The sequence below is a fragment of the Sorex araneus genome, chromosome 2 (assembly GCF_027595985.1).
Source record: "Sorex araneus isolate mSorAra2 chromosome 2, mSorAra2.pri, whole genome shotgun sequence".
Lineage (NCBI taxonomy): Eukaryota > Metazoa > Chordata > Mammalia > Eulipotyphla > Soricidae > Sorex > Sorex araneus.
Window position 1 is genome coordinate 258,855,047 of NC_073303.1, and position 23,159 is coordinate 258,878,205.

The 23,159-nt window shown below is 49.7% G+C and overlaps 1 protein-coding gene across 4 annotated transcripts in view; it reads left to right on the forward strand.

Annotated features, from left to right (window-relative positions):
• The window catches only part of ATP10B (ATPase phospholipid transporting 10B (putative)), a 160,305-nt gene that overhangs the window by 46,906 nt on the left and 90,240 nt on the right, over positions 1–23,159 (forward strand). For 3 of the 4 annotated variants that reach the window (XM_055129122.1, XM_055129121.1, XM_055129124.1), the window contains one exon: positions 22,647–22,705. The gene's annotated coding sequence lies outside the window, so the exon portion shown is untranslated. Of the gene's footprint in view, positions 1–373; positions 399–22,646; positions 22,706–23,159 lie in introns of those variants that run through there. The other variant, XM_055129123.1, reaches the window with a different exon arrangement.

Genomic DNA, 23,159 nt, shown 5'->3' on the forward strand with positions numbered 1-23,159 from the left:
ATCTTCCTTCTCTGTTGGACGTGTCTTCTGTGCTGCTCTTGTTGCCCTGTGACCATGGATGCAGGTTGGGGTTTCTGTTGGAGCGTTTAGCTTTGTGTTTAGCTTTTGTGTTTCTAGTGTGGACAATTCCCTTTTGTCATTATCACTTTTGTCACTCAAAGCCTTGGATGGATCCACTCTTTCAAAATAAAACCCAGTCTCCAATTCATGACTCACGAATCTTTCCCTGCACTGTTTTTTGTTTTCCTCTAGCCTTTTCCTGCCACTATCCACTGGCTCGCTGAACTCCGCCTGCAGGCTTGTGTACTCTTCCTCAAATAAGGGCCCTGGGAAGGTCTTGGCAGTTGGATTTTCTGCCTAATGTTCTTCTTCACTATTCACCGCTTCATTTCATTCAGGTCAGGACTTCAATTACTTACCACCATCCAGTGAGTTTCTGACTCCAGCGTTTTCAATTCCCGCTTTGGGTTGAGCTTGTGTTTTGACTGAAGCAGGGCTGGGGTTGATATCTAGTACCCCAACATCCCCTGAGCACTGTCCTAGCAACCCTCGAGCACTGAATCAGGAAAAGCCCCAGAACTCCAAACACCACAAGTAAAGACGTTAAATGGGATCTGGCTAAAATTCTAAAAGTTGAAGGCTCCTGCGTGGAATCTATCCAGGCTCTCCAACGGCAGGATTCGGGAGGTGTTTATCAGGCATTGGCAGTGCAAGGCACCCCTCCTCTGACAGCCAGGTGACAACCGCCCTTCCTTGCGGTGCTTCTAGTTGCACACACAACAGCGAGGACCTTGAATCCACCACCTACCCTGATGGTGTATGCCGGACGGAAGTGTTATGTTCCATAAGCCATTCTAACAGGGACCCAGGATGTAAGCCCCATCTGAAGCCAGGAGGAAAACTGAGTACAAAGTGAGAACCCCCAGAATAGAAGGGGAGCGCCAGCTGTCCCTTGCAATTTTCCAACTTCATGCTCCATAAAGCAGAGAAAAGAGACATCATGAATTGATGAGGTCTGGCTCCGTAACCCGGGGCTTTAGATTTTGTGCCAGATGAAAAGGCAGTTGGCGTGAGTGCCGGGGCACCAGCGTAATCTTGCGGTTCTGGCAGAGGCCTGGGCGAGAGACCACCAAATGGAGCTTGCAAGTGGTGGGGGCATCATCGGAGCCTGGCGTAGAAGATTCAGGTTGCAATAAATTTGCTCAGCCTTCTCCAGAGCAATAAGTACCTTCATGAGCAGGAATAGATATTGTATCCTGGTGATCTAGTGATAAGTACGGGAATATCCCCAGGGCAAGAATGGGTGGAGAATGGTTCATGGGGAAATAATTCCAAAGACAGGGCTCAGGGATGAAGCAGATGGCATTGTATTTGGGGATAAAGGGGGGGGGGGAGAGAACGAATTATAGCTATTTACATGTCTTTTCTAAAGGCGAGGACTGCGTCTTCTGCGGGATGGCTCCTTTGCTAAGGACTGTTAACTTGAGAGGGGAGAGTAACCACCTAATGATATTTTAATGGCAGGCATTAAAAATGTGATACTTTTACTGTGATATCACAGAAAAGAAAACCTATCTTGGTAGAGAACATTTGACCATATTTTAAAAGCTCTGCTGGATCCTTCTCATGAAAAATCGATAGTTAATTGCATTTTAGGGAGAGAAACATGAACAGGACTTCCCTTTCAGAAACTGTTCAACTCTGCAGATGGTTAACAAATGTCTCCGCTCGTTCAGAACTGCTCAAGGAGTCAAGGAGGTCTGAGCCTCAAGACATTTGTTTTGCAGAGAATATTCCAAATTCAAACATTCTGCGTTAGATGATGTAAAGAGTAACATCACACGAGTGACCTAGCTCAACTACATTTATAGTAATTGATTTTAACCCCTGCTTTGAGAACCATTCTAACTGGAAGAAAATTCCACACAATTCTGTTCGGATGACCTTAAAGAAACTTAAAGGCCTACACAAATTTAATCAGTGGTGATGGGGGGAAAAGAACATGATGGACTGACTGACAAGAGAGAAAGACTTTTCCTTTAAGCATATGTAAGACCATGAGTCCTTATGCCTAGGAACCAAAAAAACTGTGATAACAGTAATTCCTGCAAAGAATTTTTGCAGCCACACTGGAAAAAAAAAAAAACCTTAAGCAAAAGAAAAGTGAAACATCAAAGCAGATATTTTTAGCTTGAACCAAGGAATGTTTGATTCCTCCAGGAAGAGAACTTATTGGCATAACCTCAGCGTTCAGAGAAGAACTACAGAAGTGGCATAATAATGGCATCCTGGAACACGGAGAAAAATTGTTGGACATACCTGGGGGTCCAAAGAAAGGGTCCTCACAAGAGGTGGCGTCGAACCTCGGGTGGAGCAACAAGGGCACGTGGGGCAAGTGTGTGGGGAAGCATGATTGAGCCAGAGGGACTAGGGACTAGAATAGGCAACCCCATGAAGCCCTGGGCTTGCCGGGGGGAATCGTGTGTGTGTGTGTGTGTGTGTGTGTGTGTGTGTGTGTGTGTGTGTGTGTGTGTTGCAGAGATGAGGGTGCGAATCGGAGGGGATGCTTGTCCGTTGGGTGGCAAGAGTGGAGGAAGCAGGGCTGGAGTTGGGTCCAGCAGGTAGCCCGAGTATTTCCCTTGCTTGCAACCGACCCAAGAGTCTCCTACGTGGAATCTGAACAGCCTAAACCCTTGGCTGGATTCAGATGCACATGCCGTTCCACTGGCCGCTAGATGGATTTTGGAAACAGCAGGAGTAAGGGGCCCTTCCTAGACAATTGTGTGTGGATATCTATCTTCCGCAATGCCATGTGTCCCCACAAGCTTCCTTTCACCCTCCCCCCACCCGTTTAAGCAGAGAAATTTCCTGGAGCCAGACAGTGGGTCAAGATCCAAGTGAATGACAGGAGCTTTTTGTCACGGAGGAGACCCACTCGTCAAATCTCGGCTCACCCAGTGGACCAAGCTCCTTGGTCCACTTCTGCTTGTCATTTTCCACTCTCCCCTCCTCCTGCAGGGGACAGAGAAGACTGGAACATTCCTGCCAAGGAAAGCCCCCCCCCACCCTCTCCACATCCCAGCTTGCCCCTCAGTAAGTCGCCTGTCCCTGAGCCCCTGCAAGGAGCAGCAACTGGCAGCCTGATCCAATAGTTTCGCCGCCGCCGCCATCCACCTCTCAATCTCAGTCTTATTTGGGGGGCAGGGGTGGGGGCACACCCTAATCCGAAGTTTGAGAAACAAGGCCGCCAGGGAAAGGAAACAGTTCTTGCAGAGGAATTCACTCTCCCGTTGGCTAGACTCCCGTGGAGTGTGTGTGGAGAGGAACTTCTCACCTCCTCCATCTGCCATCCGTCTCCCAGCTGTCCCTCCCTCGGAAGAAAGCCTTGGGCTTCAGTTTCCAGAGAACACGTTAAATAAGATCTTCCGTGGGAAACCGAAGTGGGGCGTTCAGCGAGGCATCCCTCCTTTCTAATCCCGGGACACCCTTGAGATGATTCAACCTGACGCAGCTTGTTTGGGTCCCTTCCGGGAAGAATTGAGAAATGCGTAGGTCCCGCCGGTACTTAATCCTCATGGAAAATTTCGAGGATGGCTTCATGTGAGCTGGAAAATGTGCTAAAAAAAAAAAAAAGAAAGAAAGAAATCTAAAGTGTGTACTACAAGGATCACGCCCAGAGAGTTTCTCTGCTTGATAAGGACTTCCGTGGGCACGTCGGCAAGAATCCTAGGAACAGAGCTGTGTCTTCAGAGCCGGATTAAAGCCGATGGTGGTTTTATTTCATTAACTCTTAGGCACCATTGCTCCATGAATACATTTCTATGCTTCCCCCCCCTCAGAGCTTCTCCTGGCTCTGTGCTTAGGGGTCTCTTCCTTGAAGGCTTGGGGGACCCTATGGGGGGTCAGGGATCAAACACGGGCCAGCTCTACCCACTGCACTATCTCACCAACCCCATTTCTCTGCTTTTTCCATCTTTGCCCATGTTCAGTGACTTCACCAGTAGCCTCTGATAGAGATGAGCCTGCAAACCCGCCTCCTTTTGTACAGACTCATCAAAGACATTCTTCAGAAATTCAGCACAGGGGCCAGAGTGATAGTTCCAGCTGATAGGGTGCTTGCCATACCTGTGGCCAACCCGGTTCGATCCCCAGCATCCCATATTTTCCCCTGAGCACTACCAGGAGGAATTCCTGAGTGCAGAGCCAGGAGTAAGCCCTGGGCATCACCGGGTGTGACCCAACCTGCACCCCTCCCCCTCTCCAAAATCAGTCTGTATTGGTTTGTGCCGTGTCCAGACGGGAACTGTCCAGGGCTGCAGATGTGTCCTCTGCAGCTCATTCAGAGGGAAATCCCCGAACAGCCCGAGAATGGTTCACATGAGCAACTCTTCCTCGAAGTGCCTGTGTTTCTCCTTGTCCTCTGGGGCCCACTGTTCCAGAATCAGGCTGTTGGGATGGAAGAGTCGCCCCTCCCCCCTCATTAGACTCTGGGTAGCCTGGGTGTGGTCACGTGTTCTTGACTAGGTGGCTATCTGGAAGATGGAGCTTTATGGACAGAAAACATCAAGGTCTGCAGAAATCTCTCTCCCACTTTAAAAAAAAAATAGAGTGGAGGTTTCCTGATGATCTGTTTGATCCCCGCCCCCCCAACACACATTAATTGCTCTGGGTCAAACTTCCAAAACTATGTTCAGAAAGTTACGGTAAGAGTAGATACCCTTCTATAGATGAGAATAACAGATCGAGCATATCATAGATGGAAGGCACAGGTTATGTCAGAGCCATCCTGGACAGAGCAAGATAGCAAAACATTGCATCCGTACATTCTATTTCTAGTCTGGATAATCACTAAAGGTTAAGCCTTTAGACCTTTTGAGATTATTCTATGTAGTCCTTACGGAAATGTCATAATAATATCGTATCCCACATTCCAGTTATTCATTAATAATTTAATTTTATTTTAATATTTTATTTTCAATAATTAAAAAATAAAATAAAATATAATTTCCAAAAAAAAAAGTAGATACCCTTCTCTTCGAAGATCCTTAGGGGAAAATCTTTACATTTTTTATCATAGAGTCTGATGTTAGTTGTTGGCTTATCATATATGGCTTTTATTATGCTATAGTATGTCTTTCTGTTCCCAATTTCAATGAATCATAAGCCAGTTTTGAATTTTATTGAAAGCTTTTTGAGCATCTGTAGACAGGATGAGGACTTTTATTTTTGTGTTGAGATGACATGTTACGTTTATAATATGTAATATGTCACCATTATATTTGTTGATTGGCATAAGTTAAGCTGTCTTTGCACGCCTGGAATGAATCCCACTTCTTTCTAATGATTTTTTTGATATGATGTTGGGTTTATTTTGCCAAGATTTTGGTGTGTATATTTGCCCTTAGCTCACCCAAAAGAGGAATCTGAAATTTTTCTTGTGTGTGTGTCTGTGTCTGTGTGTGTGTGTGTGTGTACACATTGCGCGTGCTGACCTTTCCTGGTGTAGGAATTAAGGTTACAATGACCTACCACAGTGTGTTTGGTGTTTAGTAGTATTAGAGGAGGCTGGTAATTGTTTTTCTTTGAAAGCTTTGTAAAATCTATGCCATGCAGAAGAAGGATTTATTTCACTTTACTTGATCCAGTTTTCCCCATGTCTACTGATCCAGGAACTCTTTTTTTTTTTTTTACTATTATATACTGACATCCTGTAGGAAAAAAATAATAAAATTTGGAAAATGCCATTCTAAAATGAAAATTATTCCTTTGGGAATAAATTGAAATGTTCCTGTTTCTTCCACTTCATCCCTCCAATTAGACCTTCAGCACTTTTTACAGTTAGCTTTTCTTCCTTCAACATCTCTGAATCTCTTAGTTCAGATCAGTTGTTCCTCCTATGGCTGGGGAATCTCAGACTGTGAGAACTCATTTTTAACTAGAAATAATCAAGCTTTAAGGGAGATCTGCTGAGCTGTCCCCAGAGATGGTCGTGAGAACATTTTAATGCCGGAATGCTCTTGAACTTATTTGGCCTTTCCTTAGCTCTTCAACTTTCTCATCCATAATTTTCTTTAAATGGGCTATGTTCTCTCTCACTCTCTCTTCCCTTCACCAATACCCAGTCTCTCTCTCACACTCTTCCCTTCTCTCTCTTTCCCCTTCACCAGAACCCACTCTCTCACTCTCTCTTCCTTTCTCTCTCTCTCTCCCTCTCTCTCTCTCTCTCTCTCTCACTCACTCTCTCTCTCTCCTTGCTTATTAATGAGCCCCCTGCCTATTTAGGCATTAGACAAGAGAAGTTTCTTGCACAGGAACAGGAAATGGCAGGAAATTTTGGAGATCCAGAGAGCCAAGTGACTGCCCAAGGTCATGTCTGCAATCCTGATCATGGCTTTCCTACTTTCCTGTCACCCTTGCTCATCCACAGGTTAAAGCACTACTGTTCTCTCCTGAACTGATCAAGAATCTCAGACCCAAGGAAACCAAAACAATCAAGTCATGTAACAAATTTTCCAAAAGTGGCAGAGGGTGAGCTTTAAGCTCATTTCAAAACAGATGTCAGTCTGCCTGACCACTTTAGACAAGTCTACTATGAGTGTGTTTATGTGTGTGAGAGAGAGAGAGAGCATCTGAGTGTATCTGCATATGTAGCAAAGCCCGGGGCACACAGAGAGAGAATGGGAGCATAACTAAGCAAAAGCAATTGTTCTGCAGTGTTAGAATAGCTAGAATGAGTAGATTGATGACCAGGGCACATAATTGAACGTACCTTGAACGTCCAACCAAGGGTGAAATTTCGACTTACAAGTCACCCTCATAGATCAGTGTTTCCCAAAGGGGGCAGGGAGCCCCCTGGGATGCTGGAACCCTGGGTGGGGGGCAGTAGTAGCCTCAGGTGCAATTGGGGGTCAGGTATACCTTCGACTTAGTCACCCAGAGCAGGCAGACATCCATGACCAGACTGCATGATTTGCTTTCCGGAAAGAGGACAGCGTGCCATAAGCCTGTTCTCAGTGCAGCCCTGTTTCTCCTTCGGAGCTGCCATTGGCATCACTTGTAGGATACACAATAGAAACCTGCAGTGCAGATGAAGGAAATAGAAAACAGTTCTGAGCCAAATTAAAAAAAAAAATCCAACTTCCAAAGAGTTTCATACATAGATCTTTTTGTTGTTGTTTCGATTCCAAATGAGGCTGGGTTCCACGAAGCTGACTTTGTGGAAGTTAACATTCTCTGTGGAGACTCAATCGATACTAATACAGAGGGCGGCTTAGCTTAATCTGCCACGGTGGCCCACGAGAAAGCAGAGCACAGGCTTTAAAAACAACCCCAGCAAACCCAGAGGCCCCTTTGATCTGTGCCACGATTGAATCTCTCACGTGCACAGAAATGTGTGTACTCAGTAAACCTGTCTTGACCATGTCGCTCACAAGCACCACGCCAAAGTTTCTTTAGCCAGTCATCTGCTCTAGGGCACTTGGGTTGTTTCCAGATTTGGGCTACTGTGAATAGTGGTGCAACAAACATGATGACCTCTCAGTATCTGTATTGCAAACCATAATGCCCCAAAGTAGAGAGAGAGTACGGGGAATATTGTCTGTCATAGAGGCAGTGGGAGGGTGGGAAAGGGGGGCGTATACCGGGGATATTGGTGGTGGGGAATGTGCACTGGTGGAGGGATGGGTGTTTGATCATTGTGAGATTGTAACTCAAACATGAAAGCTTGTAACTGTATCTCATGGTGATTCAGTAACACTGTAGCACTGCACTGTCCAACCATTGTTCATCGATTTGCTCGGGCACCAGTAACATCTCCATTGTGAGACTTGTTGTTACTGTTTTTGGCATATCGAGTACTCCATGGGTAGCTTGCCAGGCTCTGCCGCGCAGGCGGGATACTCCGGGTAGCTTGCTAAGCTCTCTGACAGGGACAAAGGAATCAAATCCCGGTCGGCCGCATGCAAAAGCATATGCCCTACCCACTGTGCTATCTCTTCAGCCTGCTGTGCTACCACTCCAGCCCAGTGATTCAATAAAATTAAGAGGAAAAAAAAGAAGTCCAGGAATTGGGAGAAAGGCAGGAATACATTGCTCGAGTATGTCCAGCAAGATGCTCAAACACAGAGGACTGCAGAGAATATTAACACATGTGCTGCTAAGTTCTGACATACCAATTTATACCAGCAGGAAATGATTCAAATGGCATCAGTGAAATCAGTGTGATATTAGAAACCTCATATTCATGCGATACGCTTCTCCGGAGGAGTTCTCTATGCTTGGTCAAGGTGGTACCCTGAAAATGTTTTTGGCATATCAAGTGGGTAAAATGTGGGTATGCAGAGTCCTTACCTCCAGCAGCTTCCTGTAGAGCCGGGCAGAGGGCGGTCAGCACACAGTCCATGAAGATTGGTCATCTTGGCACAAACCACCAAGGGAAGGAGAGCCCTGCAGAGCTAGAGAGCCTCTGGAATTACAGAACACTGGCTGGCATGCAGTGCTTAGCCTGAGAGATGTTGGGAAAGGTTTGGGGGGACATTGCGGGTATGTAATGTCCTGCCTTGAGACTCTGCCTCACCTGATGCTCCAGTGGGCAGAACGGACCTGGGGATATCCAGGACCCCATCCTCCAAGTGAGCTGCCCCCCCACCCTGTGCCCTTGAGGTGGATCCCACCTTACCCCCTACCCCCGCATCCCACATTAGAGATGTTATCTCAAAGATGACCTTGAGCTCTCCCGGCTCCCTTTCTGCCTGGGAAGCGTTTGCACTTGGTAACTCTCCACCCCGGAGCATCAGTGGGTGAGACGTACACGGGGGAGCAAGCCCGAGCCCTTGCCGACGATTGAAGGAATATGCCAGATCGTTGGGAGAAGCACTTTCATTCCGGATGTCACTGGCGTTTCTCTCTCAGCCTCCGTTTGGCAGGAGAACCACCTGCAGCCAGGTGTGAGCCCCGCTGGTGTTGGCTGCAGAGCCGGCCTTCGCGGGGCCAGGATGCGGGCAGACAGCACCATGGCTGCTTGGGGGGCCCGTCCAAGTCTCTCACTGGTTTTGGCACTCAGCTCAAGGCCACGCAGAGCCCCCATCTTCTCTTGCGATTGGTTTAACTTGCCCTATTATCCATAAAATAATGAAAATTGGAAAACCAGTATCGAGTTGTTCTTCCATCTGAATCCCCCTGTCTCATTCCTCAAGTACTGAGAGGAAGTTTTGTGGGAGCTGGATGAGAAGTCCAAACATGTTTGTCGACTTCAGCCCCCAGAGTCTGCTTCCCAGAAATGCTACTCAAAGAAGATTCGTCGTGTTAAACATTCTTTAAGAGGATTGATGGTTAGGGTAAAAATCATGCACATACTTTAAATGTCAAGCCGTGGAGACAAGCCAGGGAAATGAGGTCAGTGACGGAGATGTGACAAAGTGTTGAAGCGCTAACTGGTGACTGTAAGATGACATGAAGGAAGGACTGTTTAACAGAGTGTTTGTCACTTCCAACTTAATGATTGGCACTGTATCACTGTCATCCCATTGTTCATCGATTTGCTCAAGCGGGCACCAGTAACGTCTCCATTGTGAGACTTGTTGTTACTGTTTTTGGCATTTCAAATATGCCACGGGTAGCTTGCCAGGCTCTGCTGTGCAGGCGGGATACTCTCCATAGCTTGCTGGGTTCTCCAAGAGGGACGGAGGAATCGAACCCGGGTTGGCTGCATGCAAGGCAAACGCCCTACTCCACTGTGCTGTCACAGCACATATACTAAAATTGGAATGATACAGAGATTAACTTAATGATTAGAATCCAAAAATTCTAAAACGCAACTTGAGTCCGTATTCTGAAAGCCATCTGAAAATGAGAAGATAACTTCTTCTGAAGTACTATAAGCATTCAAAAAATAGAAAGAAAAGAAAATCCCAAGGGGTCAAAAGAGAAAAAAGGAACAGGTGACAACTTCTGTGCATTGCTATTCTGTGAGTTTGAAGTGGATTAGGGTGAGGGTAGGTGGGGTTTCTGTAAGAGAAGACAAAATGTAATATAACAGACATAACTCAAGGCCTCCTAATGTGAGACTAATTCATCGTTTGTTTTTTTGGCTTAGAGGTAGCAGTGTTGACATTCCTGGTTCTGATGTAACAAAGGCTCCTGTTCCTCCACCACCACAGTGCCCCCGACTCTCCATCACTGTCCCAGTGTCACTTTAGTTGTCATCTTCCTGCCCACCCCGCTCCACTGCCACTTGGTCACCTCAGCTCTATATTCGGGATCCAAGGAGGTGTCACTAATCACCGTCCCTTCCTTTTCTTTCTTTGATGTCATGTGTGAGTGAGGCACGTGGCCACATGTCTGTCTTCTCATGGCAGAATCCTCTCTAGAGGAGCTTGATTTTGAAAACATGTTTTATTGATTGACGTCATGTGATTTATAATAGTGTTAATGCTGGTTTCCCATGTGCAGAACTTCAACTCCATGCCCATTGCCAATGTACCACCTCCCCCACCCCGAGGACCTCAGTGCCCCTCCTTTCCAACCACCCCCACAATCAGCCACAACTCGATTGTGTGTATGAGTTTTTCTACTGTGTTGCTTTAGCCCTAGGCTGCTTCCTCACTGTGTCTCGTTAAGTCCCACCTGTGAGAGATCATTCTGGGCCTGCCCCTTTTCCTTCTCACCGACAGTCACTTCACACATGATGTCCTTGAGTTCCATCCATGTTGCTGAAAGTAGCGTGACTTTGTCCTTTCTGAGAGCTGCATCATACCCCATTGTGTACGTTGACGCCAGCTTCTTGATCCATTCCGTCATAGTTGGGTGTTGGGGTTGATTCCATGTCTTGGCTATTGTGCTAAGGGCCGCGATGAACATAGGTGTGCATAGACCCATTGAAATCGACGCTTTCGTGCTTCAGGATAGAAACTCAGAAGTGGCGTCACCGGGTCATGCGGGAGTTGTATTCCTAGGTTCGGGTGAGATCTCCGTGTAGTTTCCCAGAGAGCCACTGGGGAGGGAGAAGCTGCCGGAAGCGGCTCCTTCCTATCCTCCAGCAGAGGGTCCACCTCCTCTGGCTCCCCCCACCCCCAGTCTGTTCCTGCAAGGACTCGAGGGGGCAGGGAGGTGGAGCAGGAGAAGAGCTGGTTGCTCCCTGCTGACTGAGCCCGCCTCGGACCCCACCAGGGTCTGACCACAGCACCCTCACGCTGGCTGCAAGCAGGACGCCAGGCTGCCCTTATGTGCATCCTCAGTACTGGGGGGTGCTGGGGGCAGACGGTGCAGCTGCTGGAGCCACCTCCCACCCACGGCACCCGACAGCCCTGCGGGGAAGCAAGGCCTCGTCCACTGGGTCGTGCTGAAGGTCAGTCAAGTGTCTCGGCCCGGAGTTCCCTGGGCCATAAGTGCCCCTGGAGTTTTGCTTCTGTCTTTGCAAATTGAAGCCCAGCGGGAGGCTCTCAGGGAGCTGCTGTGCCCCCCCCTCCAACCCCCCCAACATGCGGTGTGGAGGGAGGCAGTCACCAGGCGCTTGGCTTCCTCAGCTAATTTTAGCCATTCTGTGACCCACCTCTATTTTTAGGATCACTTCTGAGCACCTGCTGTAGGTGGCATGAGCCTGAGGAGCTGGAGGAGGACTTGTGGCTGAAGACCCCTCCTCCGCCTGCACCCCCCACAGCAGGAAGCTGCAGGGTGGGGGCCGGGTGGGGGACCGGGGGTGGCCACTCAGATGCTCTGGTCTTCAGCTTGACCGTCGCTTTGATGGAGCTGGCTCGGACTCACCATGCTTCCGCTGTGGGACCCAGGGCGCGTTCTGTGACCTCGCTGCTTTTGCATCTCCTCCTCTCTGGGAACATGTAACAGCATCTGTGTGTAGAAACATGCTTGGCTATTGAGTGAAAGTTATAAATTGTCTCTCTTTTATCACTAGAGGTATTATTTTTTGTTTTTGTTTTTGGTTGTGTTGTTGTTGTTGTTGTTGTTGTTGTTGTTTTGCTCTTTGGGTCACACCCGGTGATGCACAGGGGTTACTCCTGGCTCTGCACTCAGGAATTACTCCTGGCAGTGCTTGGGGGATCCTATGGGATGCTGGGAATCGAACCCAGGTCGGCCGCACGCAAGGCAAACGCCCTACCCACTGTGCTATCACTCCAGCCCCAACTATAGGGTTTTTTTTTTTTATCATTTTTGTCAGAGTTATAGCAAGGCTGTTTTAAAGATTTCATCTCTTCCTTATAATATAGAGAGATTCTGTTTCTCTTTGACAGAGAAGAAAACTGAAGCCAAGAAATCTAAAGCCTGAGCCAAAGCCCCTTCCTTACTCCCTTGCAGAGCCAGGCCTCCCTGGGTTCCTGCTTCTCACCTGTAGAATGATAAGATGGATGGTCGTTTCATAGAAGTAATAATTATTGCACAGGAGGCACCAAGCAAACGTTGGCAAGTCGTGATGGCGTTTCCATCAGGGGCCCTTGATTTCCTTATTGCTGACCGCTGCCACGCAGGGATCCAATCCAGGCTCATGTGTGCATTTCCCTGATTTCACAGCCCTGCTCCCTGCCTTTCCTGCTCCGATAAGATCTTGAATCTTCAACATTCAGCTTAGAAACCGGCACCTTGCCAACTCCCCGGCTCAGAAGCCCTTTTACAGTTGGCAAGGAGAGAGCAGAAAATTTCTGCTCAGGAAACTTTACCTGTTGAGTGGAGAATTCTGGGGGTGCCCGGGAGTTGTAAGGGAACATTTCTTTTCATGCTGCAAGAAGCCGAGAACTCCTAATCCCATCCGGATGCATTAAAGCCGTGCAGAACTTTCCAGTGTCTGTCCATTTCCCCATTCGGTCACTCTGTCCCGCACCCCCACCCCTGGAGGGATGTGTTTTTCTACCCGAGCCAGGAAGCCCACACTCCTGAATGGCTTCATCCAAGCTGTAATTGGGCACCTGAATCCAGCCGGCTCTGATTTTTCAGGCTCCCAAGGAAAGTTGTGTTCAGAATTAGAAGAGCCCTCATCCCTTAAATAAGCACTTTTTACAGCACCATCAGCATGGCAAACATGAGCATTAATTAACAGTGATTTTCCATTAGACTTTGAGGGGCTCCCGGGAGGGGGCCTGCCAGCCCCACGTGCCTGGGGGAAGCAGCCGGGTTCAGAAAGCAGAAATAGGATCCTGTTGCCGGGAAAGAGACGGGAGATGCTGAGGAACCTCCAGGGGTGCTGGGCGGAGGGCTGGGCCACCGGGCAGGGACCCTGCGACATGCACCGGCAATGCCATCTGGGTCTTGTGGGACGATGGGGACGTGATCTGAGCACCAGGATGTAGATGATCATGTGACTCGGGCTCTGCGAAATAGTCTGAAGGCAAAAATCCCTGTGGTGGATAAGCAGTGCACTCCCCACAAAGTAAACCTCCGCAGCATCTGTTTCGGCAGCCACGGTGACAGATGGCCGTGCAGTGGCAATAAAGGGCAGACCTCTCTCCCCGTGCCAGAGACCAGCCCAGCAGCGAGGAGTGGGTGGGCCGTGCTCCCCGGGGCTCCTTCCTGGCTTCTTCCTGACACCTGGTGCTTGCGGTGATCCTGGTTTCCAGACGTTTCTCTGCAATCTCAGCCCATCTTCCAGGGCCACCTTCACCGTGTATGTCTCGTGGTCCTTGTCTTACCCTAAGGACAGTCAACACTGGATTTGTTGGATGCAGGCCCTCCCTAGCTCCGCTTTAGTGTTTGCTTTGGGGGTGTGGTGGGGGACCCACACCTGGTGGTGCTCAGAGGATGCTCTTGTTCTGTGCTCAGGGTCATTCCCGGTGCAGCTCAGGGGACCCAGTGATGCTGGGGACTGCAGTCGGGCCTCCACATGCAGAGCCCGGTTTCCTCGCCTGGCCCTGTCCGGGCTCCTTTGCTCTTCTCTGTCCTAATATCCAGTGTCAAGTCCCTGCTGCTCTGTGTGTACACATGTGTGCGTGTGTGTACTGCATGTGTGTGCACGTATGTGTGCATGTGTGTGTCTATGTGTATGTGTGGGCACATGTGCATGTGTGTGCCTGCATGTATGAGCGCGTGTGTACATGTGTGTATCTGCATGTGTGCACATGTGTGCATGTGTGCACACATGTATGTGCATGTTTGTATTGCATGTGTGTATACCAGTGTGTGCACATGCATGTGTGAGCATGTGTGTGCACATGTGTGTGCACGTGTGTGTGCGCACATGTGCATGTGCATGCATGTATGAGTGTGTGCATGTGTGCACATGTGTGCATGTGTGTATGCATGTGTGTGTTTGTATTGTGTGTGTACACATGTATGTGCATTGCATGTCTGTGTGCATGCATGTGTGAGCATGCGTGTGCATGTGTGTATGTGCATGTGTGTGTGCATGTGCATGTGTGTGGTCTCTTAGCTTCCTTACTTGGATGAAGAATTATCATTCCACCGTCCACTGGCTTCATTATGGTTTTCTCTCCTAGTGCCAATCCCATCAGAAATGCCTTTCCTGTCTGCATGCCCTAACTTTCTGTTTCTCGAGGAGGATGACGCCACCCCTGCAGGGCTATGCATCCTTATGTATGTCTTCAGTCCATCTCTAGTTTCTCCATGTTACCCAGAGTTAGACTCAGATAAGAAAGCAGGGCCAAGAGGAGTAGCTCAGCGGCTCAGAGTGCCCTGACGGCTTAGTGGCTTGGCGGCTTCAGGTTAGTGGGAGGATGAGGGGTGCTTCCTGTTCCCTAACAGAAGGTGGATTTTCAGAGGATCCCTGTGTGATTTTTTTTCTAAAAAGGGGCAGAAAACCAAGTAAGTCTGGGAGCCTGTGCACGGAGGGCAGAGCTGTTTGCTATGGAGCCTCCGAGGAGTTGTTTTCTGCATGGCTGGTTACAAGGCATGCAGGGGGACGCGGAGTCCAAAATAGAATCCTTGCCCTCAGAGAACTCAGGCCGGCTGAGTTTAGAGGCCAGGCTCAGTGAAACCCTGACACCCTGTGTTTAAGTTCTGGCTGAGAGAGTTGACAAGGTGCCACTTGGACAATTCTGGGTAAAATGATTTAGCAAGTGGATGGTGGCAATAGAGGCACAGAAGGGCAGGGACTGGGACGATGCCTCGGGTGCTCAGGGGGCCGTGTGGGGTACCAGGGATTGCACCCAGGTTGGCCACATGCAAGGCAAGTGCCTTCCCCCAAGGCACGACCACTGGATGGGCCCTCACAAGCAGGGGTGGGGTCTGTCTGCTTCTCCAGTGTCCCCAGGCTGACTCTTCCTGGGACAGAGTCACTCCAGGAGGAGAGCTATTGTGCTCATGGTGTCAATTGGGAGCATGATCTTTTATCACCTAAAAAAATACAACAAATGTGACTTGCAACCTGAAACACTTCCCAGTGCTTTGCTAGATACTCCTGTTAGACCTGTTCATCCCGGGAGTAGAATTATTGTCCTCCAGCCAAATAACCCCACCTCCAGCCCCGGCTTCCTCATAACTGGGTGCTCTTTAGATGGGGGCAGCTTTGCAAAGGTTTGGACCCTATAGGAATCCGGCCCTCTTTTGTTGTTAAGAGTCAGTTAGGAAATGAACACTCAGCAGAATTGTCTGAATAGACTCTTAAAGGGGTACAGCCAAAAAAAATAAAAATAAAAAGGAACTTTGTAGAGGAAGTTTCAGAAAGAAAAAAGAAAAAAACACTTAGGCAGCAAAAGACAATTTTTCTAAAATGATGGGTTTGAGAAGAATGAATCAGCAATGAATGTCAGTGCAAAACATTATTTAGGAAGTTTGGCCGTACTTCTGATTAAAAATATTTCCCAGAGTGACTCCAGCAGAAATAACCAAACGCTCAGCACCAGCCTCGTCCCTGACCTCTCCCGGCTTGGCAGGAGACGAGGCCTCACACGCTCACTCGTGCTCGCGGCACCTGAAGTCCGCTCATCTTAGCTCCGTGCTCCCTCCTGGAAAGGAGAGCACACAGTCCCGGGCCTGTCCGCAGCCCGAGAGACCAGTCCCATGTGCCAGTGTGACTAGGTGACAGCACAGAAGACCGGCCATCACGGTCCTCATGGCCCAGACAGGTGGGCAGCTCCCCGGGAGGGGTGGGCTGCGTCACAAGCTGACCAGTTGGTCCTGCCATCCTCAACCCAATTTCTTCTCTTATTCCGAAGAAGCTGCTTCATAGTTTTTCCTGCCAACAGGGAAAAAAAATGTAGGAAGAAAAATTCTGGGAAATAGATTTATCTTTGTGGAGATGGCCACGTAGATTTGTCTCTGTGCAGTCTGCAAATAGCACTTCCATCCATGTCACATTGGCCCTCATCCAGCCACACGGTCCCTGTAATCCCCAGGGGGACCAAGCGCTGAGGTCACAGGACAGGTCTCTGTGGACAGTCACCCACTGTCTGGACCATGAGGACCGCGATGGCCCGTCTTCTGTGCTGTCACCTACTCACACTGGCGCATGGGACTGGTCTCTCGGGCTGCGGACAGGCCTGACTTAGGGTCAAGAAGGAGGTCTTTTATTTTAGAAAAAGAAAGGAGGACTGTGACTACCAGGGGTCAAGCTCTGAGTCCCCCTCCCCACCCAACACACACACTATGTCATGCATCCATTGAATTCTTGGCATGTTTGAGACTTTCAGCTGTGAATTCGGCTGAGAATTCTTGGCCCCACATGTTTCACAGAGCAAGGGCTCACACAGAAGACGAGTGGGATGCTGTGTATTTGTCAGATACCAACACTGTGTTGATCTGGTATTTAAGATAGAAATCTAAACTTTCCTTTATTTCTTTCTCTCTTTATTTCTCTTTTTCTCTCTTTCTCTTTCTTTTTTTCTTCCTTTCTTTCTTTCCTTCTTTCTTTTTTTCTTTCTTCCTTTCCTTCTTGCTTTTTGGGTCATATCTGGCAGTGCTCAGGGGGTTACTCCTGGCTCTGCACTCAGGAATTACTCCTGGCTGTGCTCGTGGGGACCATATGGGATGCTGGGGATCAAACCTGGGTTGTCCACATGGAAGGCAAGAGCCCTACCTGCTGTGCTATCGCTCCAGCCTCTCCTTTATTTTTTTAAGTGAGGTAGCAGTTGTTTTCCAAGACAGTATTTTATTTGGGGGCACAGTTTCACCTCCTCAAATGTGTGTCCCCCCACACTGATGGGGCCTCTCTCTCTTTCAGCTCACCCCACCCTCCCCCTCTGGGAACCAGTTCTGCCATCAGAATGCAAGAGTTTGATTGCACTTAACTTTGTCTGTTCTCTTACTCGTAATTTTAGGCCCCACATACAAGTGAGATCACCCAGTACTTGTCTTTCTCCTTATTTAACTTAGCATGACCCTCTACCCCCTCAAATGCCATCCATGTTGTCTCTGAAGGCAAGATTTCAACCGTGGTATAGCTGAGTAGTATTCCATTGAGAGTACAGATAACAGTTTCTTGATCCACTCACCTGTGACTGAGAACCTGAGTTATTTCCAGATCTTGGCTGTTCCAAATCACTTTATGTGCCATGTAATGCACAGAGATATGCAGGTGTCTGTTTGGATTCGTGCTTTTGTATTCCTCACACCGGTACTAAGAGTGACATTGCTGGCCTGGATAGTAGCTCTGTTTGTAATACTTGGAGGAGCCTCCGTACATGCAGGTCATGCACCCACTCGCTGCAGGACGCATGCAGGTCATGTGCTCACTCATTGCAGGATGCATGCAGGTCATGTGCCCACTCACTGCAGGACGCATGCAGGTCATGTGCCCACTCACTGCAGGATGCATGCAGGTCATGTGCCCACTCACTGCAGGATGCATGCAAGTCATGTGCCCGCTCTCTGCAAGATGCATGCAGGTCGTGCACCTGCTCTCTGCAAGATGCATGCAGGTCATATGTCGGCTCACTGCAGGACGCATGCAGGTCATGCGCTTGCTCACTGCAGCCACATCCCCAGCTCCATGGGACATTTTGTTGTGTGCACAGATGGCTGGGTGAAGAGGTGGATGGATGGGAGAAAGAATAGCTTCCCTTCTCTGACACCCTCGCTCCCAGCAGCACAGTAGAGCGCACTAGAACAGTTCCAAGGAGGTTAAAAGGAGGGAAAAAACTCAGGGAAAGAGAAAAGCCAGGCCGAGGCCACCTGGACGCTTCCTCCTTTCTGCCCGGCATCCTGTTGAAGGGAGCCGCTCTCTGGACCCTCTCCCAGGGCCTTTTTAGAATAGGAAAGTTAATTATGGAACCAGATTAACAGTTTCTTTTTTGATACAGTCAAAGTAAAACCAGCAGGATGCAATTTAGCTCTTCCCCACTTTCCAAATAGCAGCAAATTTTCATACAAAACAAAGAGACACTTGAATTGCAAATTACTTAGAGAAATCAGCTAGCAACCCCAACGGAAGAATATTTCTGCTACTTTCAAAGCCGGGCTTGTTGCCTTTGCAGGTTTAACCATGTGGGGGACCTGCCCCAAAGCCAGGGGGCCCTGCTGTCCTGAGACCCAGGATCAGTGGGAAAGGGCAGTGACTCAGGAGGGCACACTGGCCTCTGCGCCCAGAACCTTCTGTCTCTGCTCCCACCCGTCTCTGGGGCACAGATTGCCAGCCTCCACCCTCAGAACTGACTGAGAGGGTCCCTCCCTCCAGGGCACTTATTTCAAGGTGACAAGAGCAATGCCTCGCAAGTCGGGCATAGAGCAGGTGTCAGGCGGGGAGAGCCCCCACCTGGAAGTGGAGGAGGCCTGGGGTTACCTGGGCACCCCGTGCAGCCAGCGCTGCCCTGTGGGTGTGCTGGCCTCGGGTGGTAGCACTGAGAAGTCCTCCATGGGGGTGGGCGTGTCCTTGAAACGACCTTGTCTTTAGCGGCCAGGGTATGATTAATGAAAGACTAGACACTACGCAGACCGGAGGGCTGGACAGGACAGTGGGTTGTTGGCTCAGCTTCCCCCCTAGATAGAGGGGGAGACAGAGGTCCAGGGGGCATGGGCCATCCTTCCAGGGCCCGGCTCCCACCTGATAGATCTGGGGACCCTGTCTGGTGCGGACAGAGAGACAGAGACGAGTAAAGTGAAGGAAATAGGAGATGTTTATTGGGCTGCGCTCCCAGACCGACCTCTATGAACCTCGGGTGAGGCTGGGGCAGAGCCACGCCCTGGGAGAGACTAGGGGGGCTTTTAAGTTGTCCTGGGCGGGAAAAGGGGAGAAGGGAGCAAAGACCAGTGGGGCCGATGTGCTGGGTCTGGGGGGATGGACGCGAAGAAGCAGCCTGGGGCGTCCTTTCCAGCTGGGCCGTCAGCCCTGTCCTCCGTGCTCGGGGCAGGGTGGTCTCTGATTCTGGGAATGTCACTATTTCATCCGCCATCCTAAGGAAACCGTACACTACCTTCTCGGGTTGTGCCCAGTGACATCACAGGGGTCCCCGTCCCACCCCCCCCCCCGGCTCTGCTCTCGCTGCCTCACTTTCTAGCCTCAAACAAGTTGCTGCTTTGTTTGGCAGTGGATGGTTTGGGGGCTCCGTTCAGGCCGCAGGACCCGAGATCCACCAACAGCTGTGACTGTGAGACTGGCCGGGGTGGGGGGGACAGGCAGGCCCAGCCCTGGGGGCATGGTGGCCCCCCACTAGCAGCCGCAGGTCTGGCTGAGCGTATGTGTGCTGATGCCAGCCAGGCAGATGGCACAGGCGAGCCCAGGTGAGCCCGAGGCCCGGGTCAGACACCCCCCGGGAGACTCGCCTGCACTCATCCCTGGACGAGGGAGGGAGAGCTGATGCCTCTACGAGTGGGTTCCTTCCTCGAGATGGCCCTGTCCATCACCGTAATAGGTTTGCTCCATCTACTCTCTTTCGTCCGGAGTTCTTTGCACGTTGTTTTCATCAAGACAGCATTCATGGGCCCGACGGTATGTTTTATTAGGAATGCAATTTCATGCTTCTTCAAAGCCTGTCACCCAGCACAACCACTACCACTGTCCCTGCCACAGTCCCCTGGGCGCCCTCCCCCACCCCCGTTCCAGTTATTTCGAAGTAAGCCTTGAGGTCTGAGTTCTGGGAGACGCGGATCCAGCAGAGCGCGGTGGTTTTTTTGGTTTTTTTTTTCACCCCCCCACCCCTAGCCCCCCCATGCCCCTAGCCCCCCTCACCCTTAGCCCCCCCTGCCTGTGTAACTAATAAATTTCACTTTACTTTCACTTTGATTGCATTCAATATTTCAACAAAACTCACTATTATTATTTGGAGAGTCTCTCCCCTAAAGTCAGACCTGCTGAAAAGGAAGCATTAGATAATTTGTTTTCCATTGCTGAGGATGAAGAGGTATGAGGTCGAATGACCACACTTAGCGGCCTCTCGGTTTTGGGTTTCTGTATTTTAGTATTTTAGTAACTAAGTCCAGAGAGATAGCTGCCAGAAGTTGCATCGTTGCCAACTTGTACTTCTCAGTTACATTATATTCCACATATGAGTGCAATCTTTCTATGTCTGTCTCTTTCTTTCTGACTCATTTCACTCAACATGATACTTTCCGTGTTGATCCATTTATATGCAAATTTCATGACTTCATGTTTTCTGACAGCTACATAGTATTCCATTGTGTAGATGTACCAGAGTTTCTTTAACCAGTCATCTGTTTTGGGGCACTCTGGTTTCTTCCAGATTCTGGCTATTGTAAACAATATTGCAATGAAAATAGAAATACAGATGCCATCTTTACTATACCTTTTTGCCTCTCCGGGATATATTCCCAGGAGTGGTATTGCTGGGTCAAATGGAAGCTCAATTTCTAATTTTTTGAGAATCATCCATATTGTTTTCCAAAAGGGCTGAACCAGTCGGCATTCCCACCAGCAGTGAAGAAGAGTCCCTTTCTCCCCACATCCACGCCAACCCAGTTGCTTTTGTTTTTTGGGATGTGGGCCAGTCTCTGTGGTGTGAGATGATATCTCATTGTTGTTTTGATCTGCATCTCCCTGATGATTAGTGATGTTGAACATTTTCTCATGTGCCTCTGAGCCATTTGGATTTCTTCTTTGGGAAAGTTTCTGTTCATTTCATCACTCCATATTTTGATCGGGTTGACAGTTTTCTTCTTGTGGAGTTCAACCAGTGCATTGTATATCCTTGTTATCAACCCTTTATCGGATGGGTACTGCGTAAATATCCTTTCCCATTCTGTAGATTGTCTTTGTACTTTGGTCACTGTTTCTCTTGAGGTGCAGAAGCTTCTTAGTTTGAGATAGTCCCATTTATTTATCTCTGTTTTCACTTGCTTGGCCAGTGGCGTGTCAGCTTTGAAGATAAGAGCGCGGTGTTTATGAAGGGGGAGGCCAGCAGGAGTCGACAAGGAATGGAATCCCGCAGCCACAGCCAGTAGGCTTCCTCTTGGTGACCTTAACTGGGGGAATGGGCTCCGGCAGCCCCACCATTGGGCAGACTGGCACAGGCGTGGCTGGCAGAAGTGAAGCCGGGGAGGCGGAGGGAGAGAGAGAGAGAGAGCTGGGACAGAGCCTCGGGCAGAGGTAATCGGGCCCATGTGGAAAGCATCTGCCGTGGTGTTTTCGTGTGTGTGTGTGTGTGTGTGTGTTTGAGAAAGAGGGAGAGAGAGTCTGTGTGTATGTGCATTAGAGAGAGAGAGTGGTTTGTTGTTGTTGGCTTTAAGGAGATGGACTAAAGAGAGAATGAGAGAGAGGTGTTTGAGTTTGAGAGAGAGAGAGAGAGAGAGAGAGAGAGAGAGAGAGAGAGAGAGAGAGAGAGTGTGTTCACTACTCTTACTTGGCCGAAACAGTATACATTTAGCTACTGAGGGGAAAGAAGACCCGATTTCCTCCAAGGCAGCAATGGTGAGGGTCAGCGAGGGCCCCGGGCAGGTCAGCCTGCTGGAACCGGGTCCGAGAGAGCCCTTGCACACAAGCCCTGGGCCTCCTACTCCTCCCAGCCTCTCTCCAGTTTCCACCCCCCACTCCGCAGTGAGTGACCTGCCTCCTCCCCCGTGGTCCTGAGTACTGGCAGCCCAGACCGGGAAGGGACAACCTACAGGGCTGGAAAGCAGGTTTGCTTTGCCCAGGCTCCCGCCACCAGGAGGCGCCAGCACGCCCATCACTGCTGGACGCAGGCACCCTTGACCATCAGAGCAGGTACCTGTGCAAGGGGCCTGAGTTGGCTGCCTGCAGCGCCCCGGTGTGACCTCCTCATTATCCCTGCAGGAGAGAGCGATGCCTGTGGCATTCCATTGCAGATCTGACCCATGCCACTCACCTGTAGCTTGAATGAGCTCCTACACCCATGATCAAACCTGTCGGTGGGCCCCAGGCAACTGGACAGGACACACTCCAGGGAGCATTTAAGCACTGGGATGGGGGACCGGGAGTGGCAGGAATGGACAGTTTGCCATGCAAGCATCTTCCAGGGACAGAAACTGCTCTGTGGGAGTCTGCTTAAGGCTGGATCCATCCCGCTGGAGAAAAGAACGAATTGCTTTTATTCCTAAAAGAGACTGTGTGGGGCTGGAACTATGGCATAGCGGGGAGGGTGTTTGCCTTGCACACAGCTGACCCGGGTTCGATTCCCAGCATCCCATATGGTCCCCTGAGCACCGCCAGGAGTGATTCCTGAGTGCAGAGCCAGGAGTAACCCCTGAGCATCGCCAGGTGTGACTCGAAAAGGAAAAATAAAGGAGAGAGAGAGATACTATGTTGGTTTTATTTCCTTCTTCTCCTTTGTGTCTTGCAGGCTCGCTCTCCTAGACCAGGACTGGTGAGACTCGTTTCAGTGAAAGCAGCAGCTGAAAAGTGAGTAGTTTCTCCTGGGTTTGTTCGTTGTTGTTGGCTTTAAGGAGATGGACTAGATGAGCTTGACAGAGACCACCATCCCATCCCCCAGGCCTTTGAAACAAAGATCCTCTGGCTTCGCTGGTAAACGCCACCACCCTGCCGGAGCCAGCACTTAACTCTTCGTGTTGCACAGTTCTGTCTACCTCAGAGCAGCGAAGGGCACACTGCAGATGTGTTCATAACTGCTCACTACCGACTGTGCAGGTGTAAGGGGTTTAACAAGAAAGTTTTTGGCTCTCAGAGGTCATAAGTTGGACAGCGTTAGGACAGAGCGATAGCACAGCGGGTAGGGCATTTGCCTTGCACGCAGCTGACCTGGATTCGATTCCCAGCATCCCATATGGTCCCCCAAGCACCGCCAGGAGTAATTCCTGAGTGCAGAGACAGGACTAACCCCTGAGCATTGCTGGGT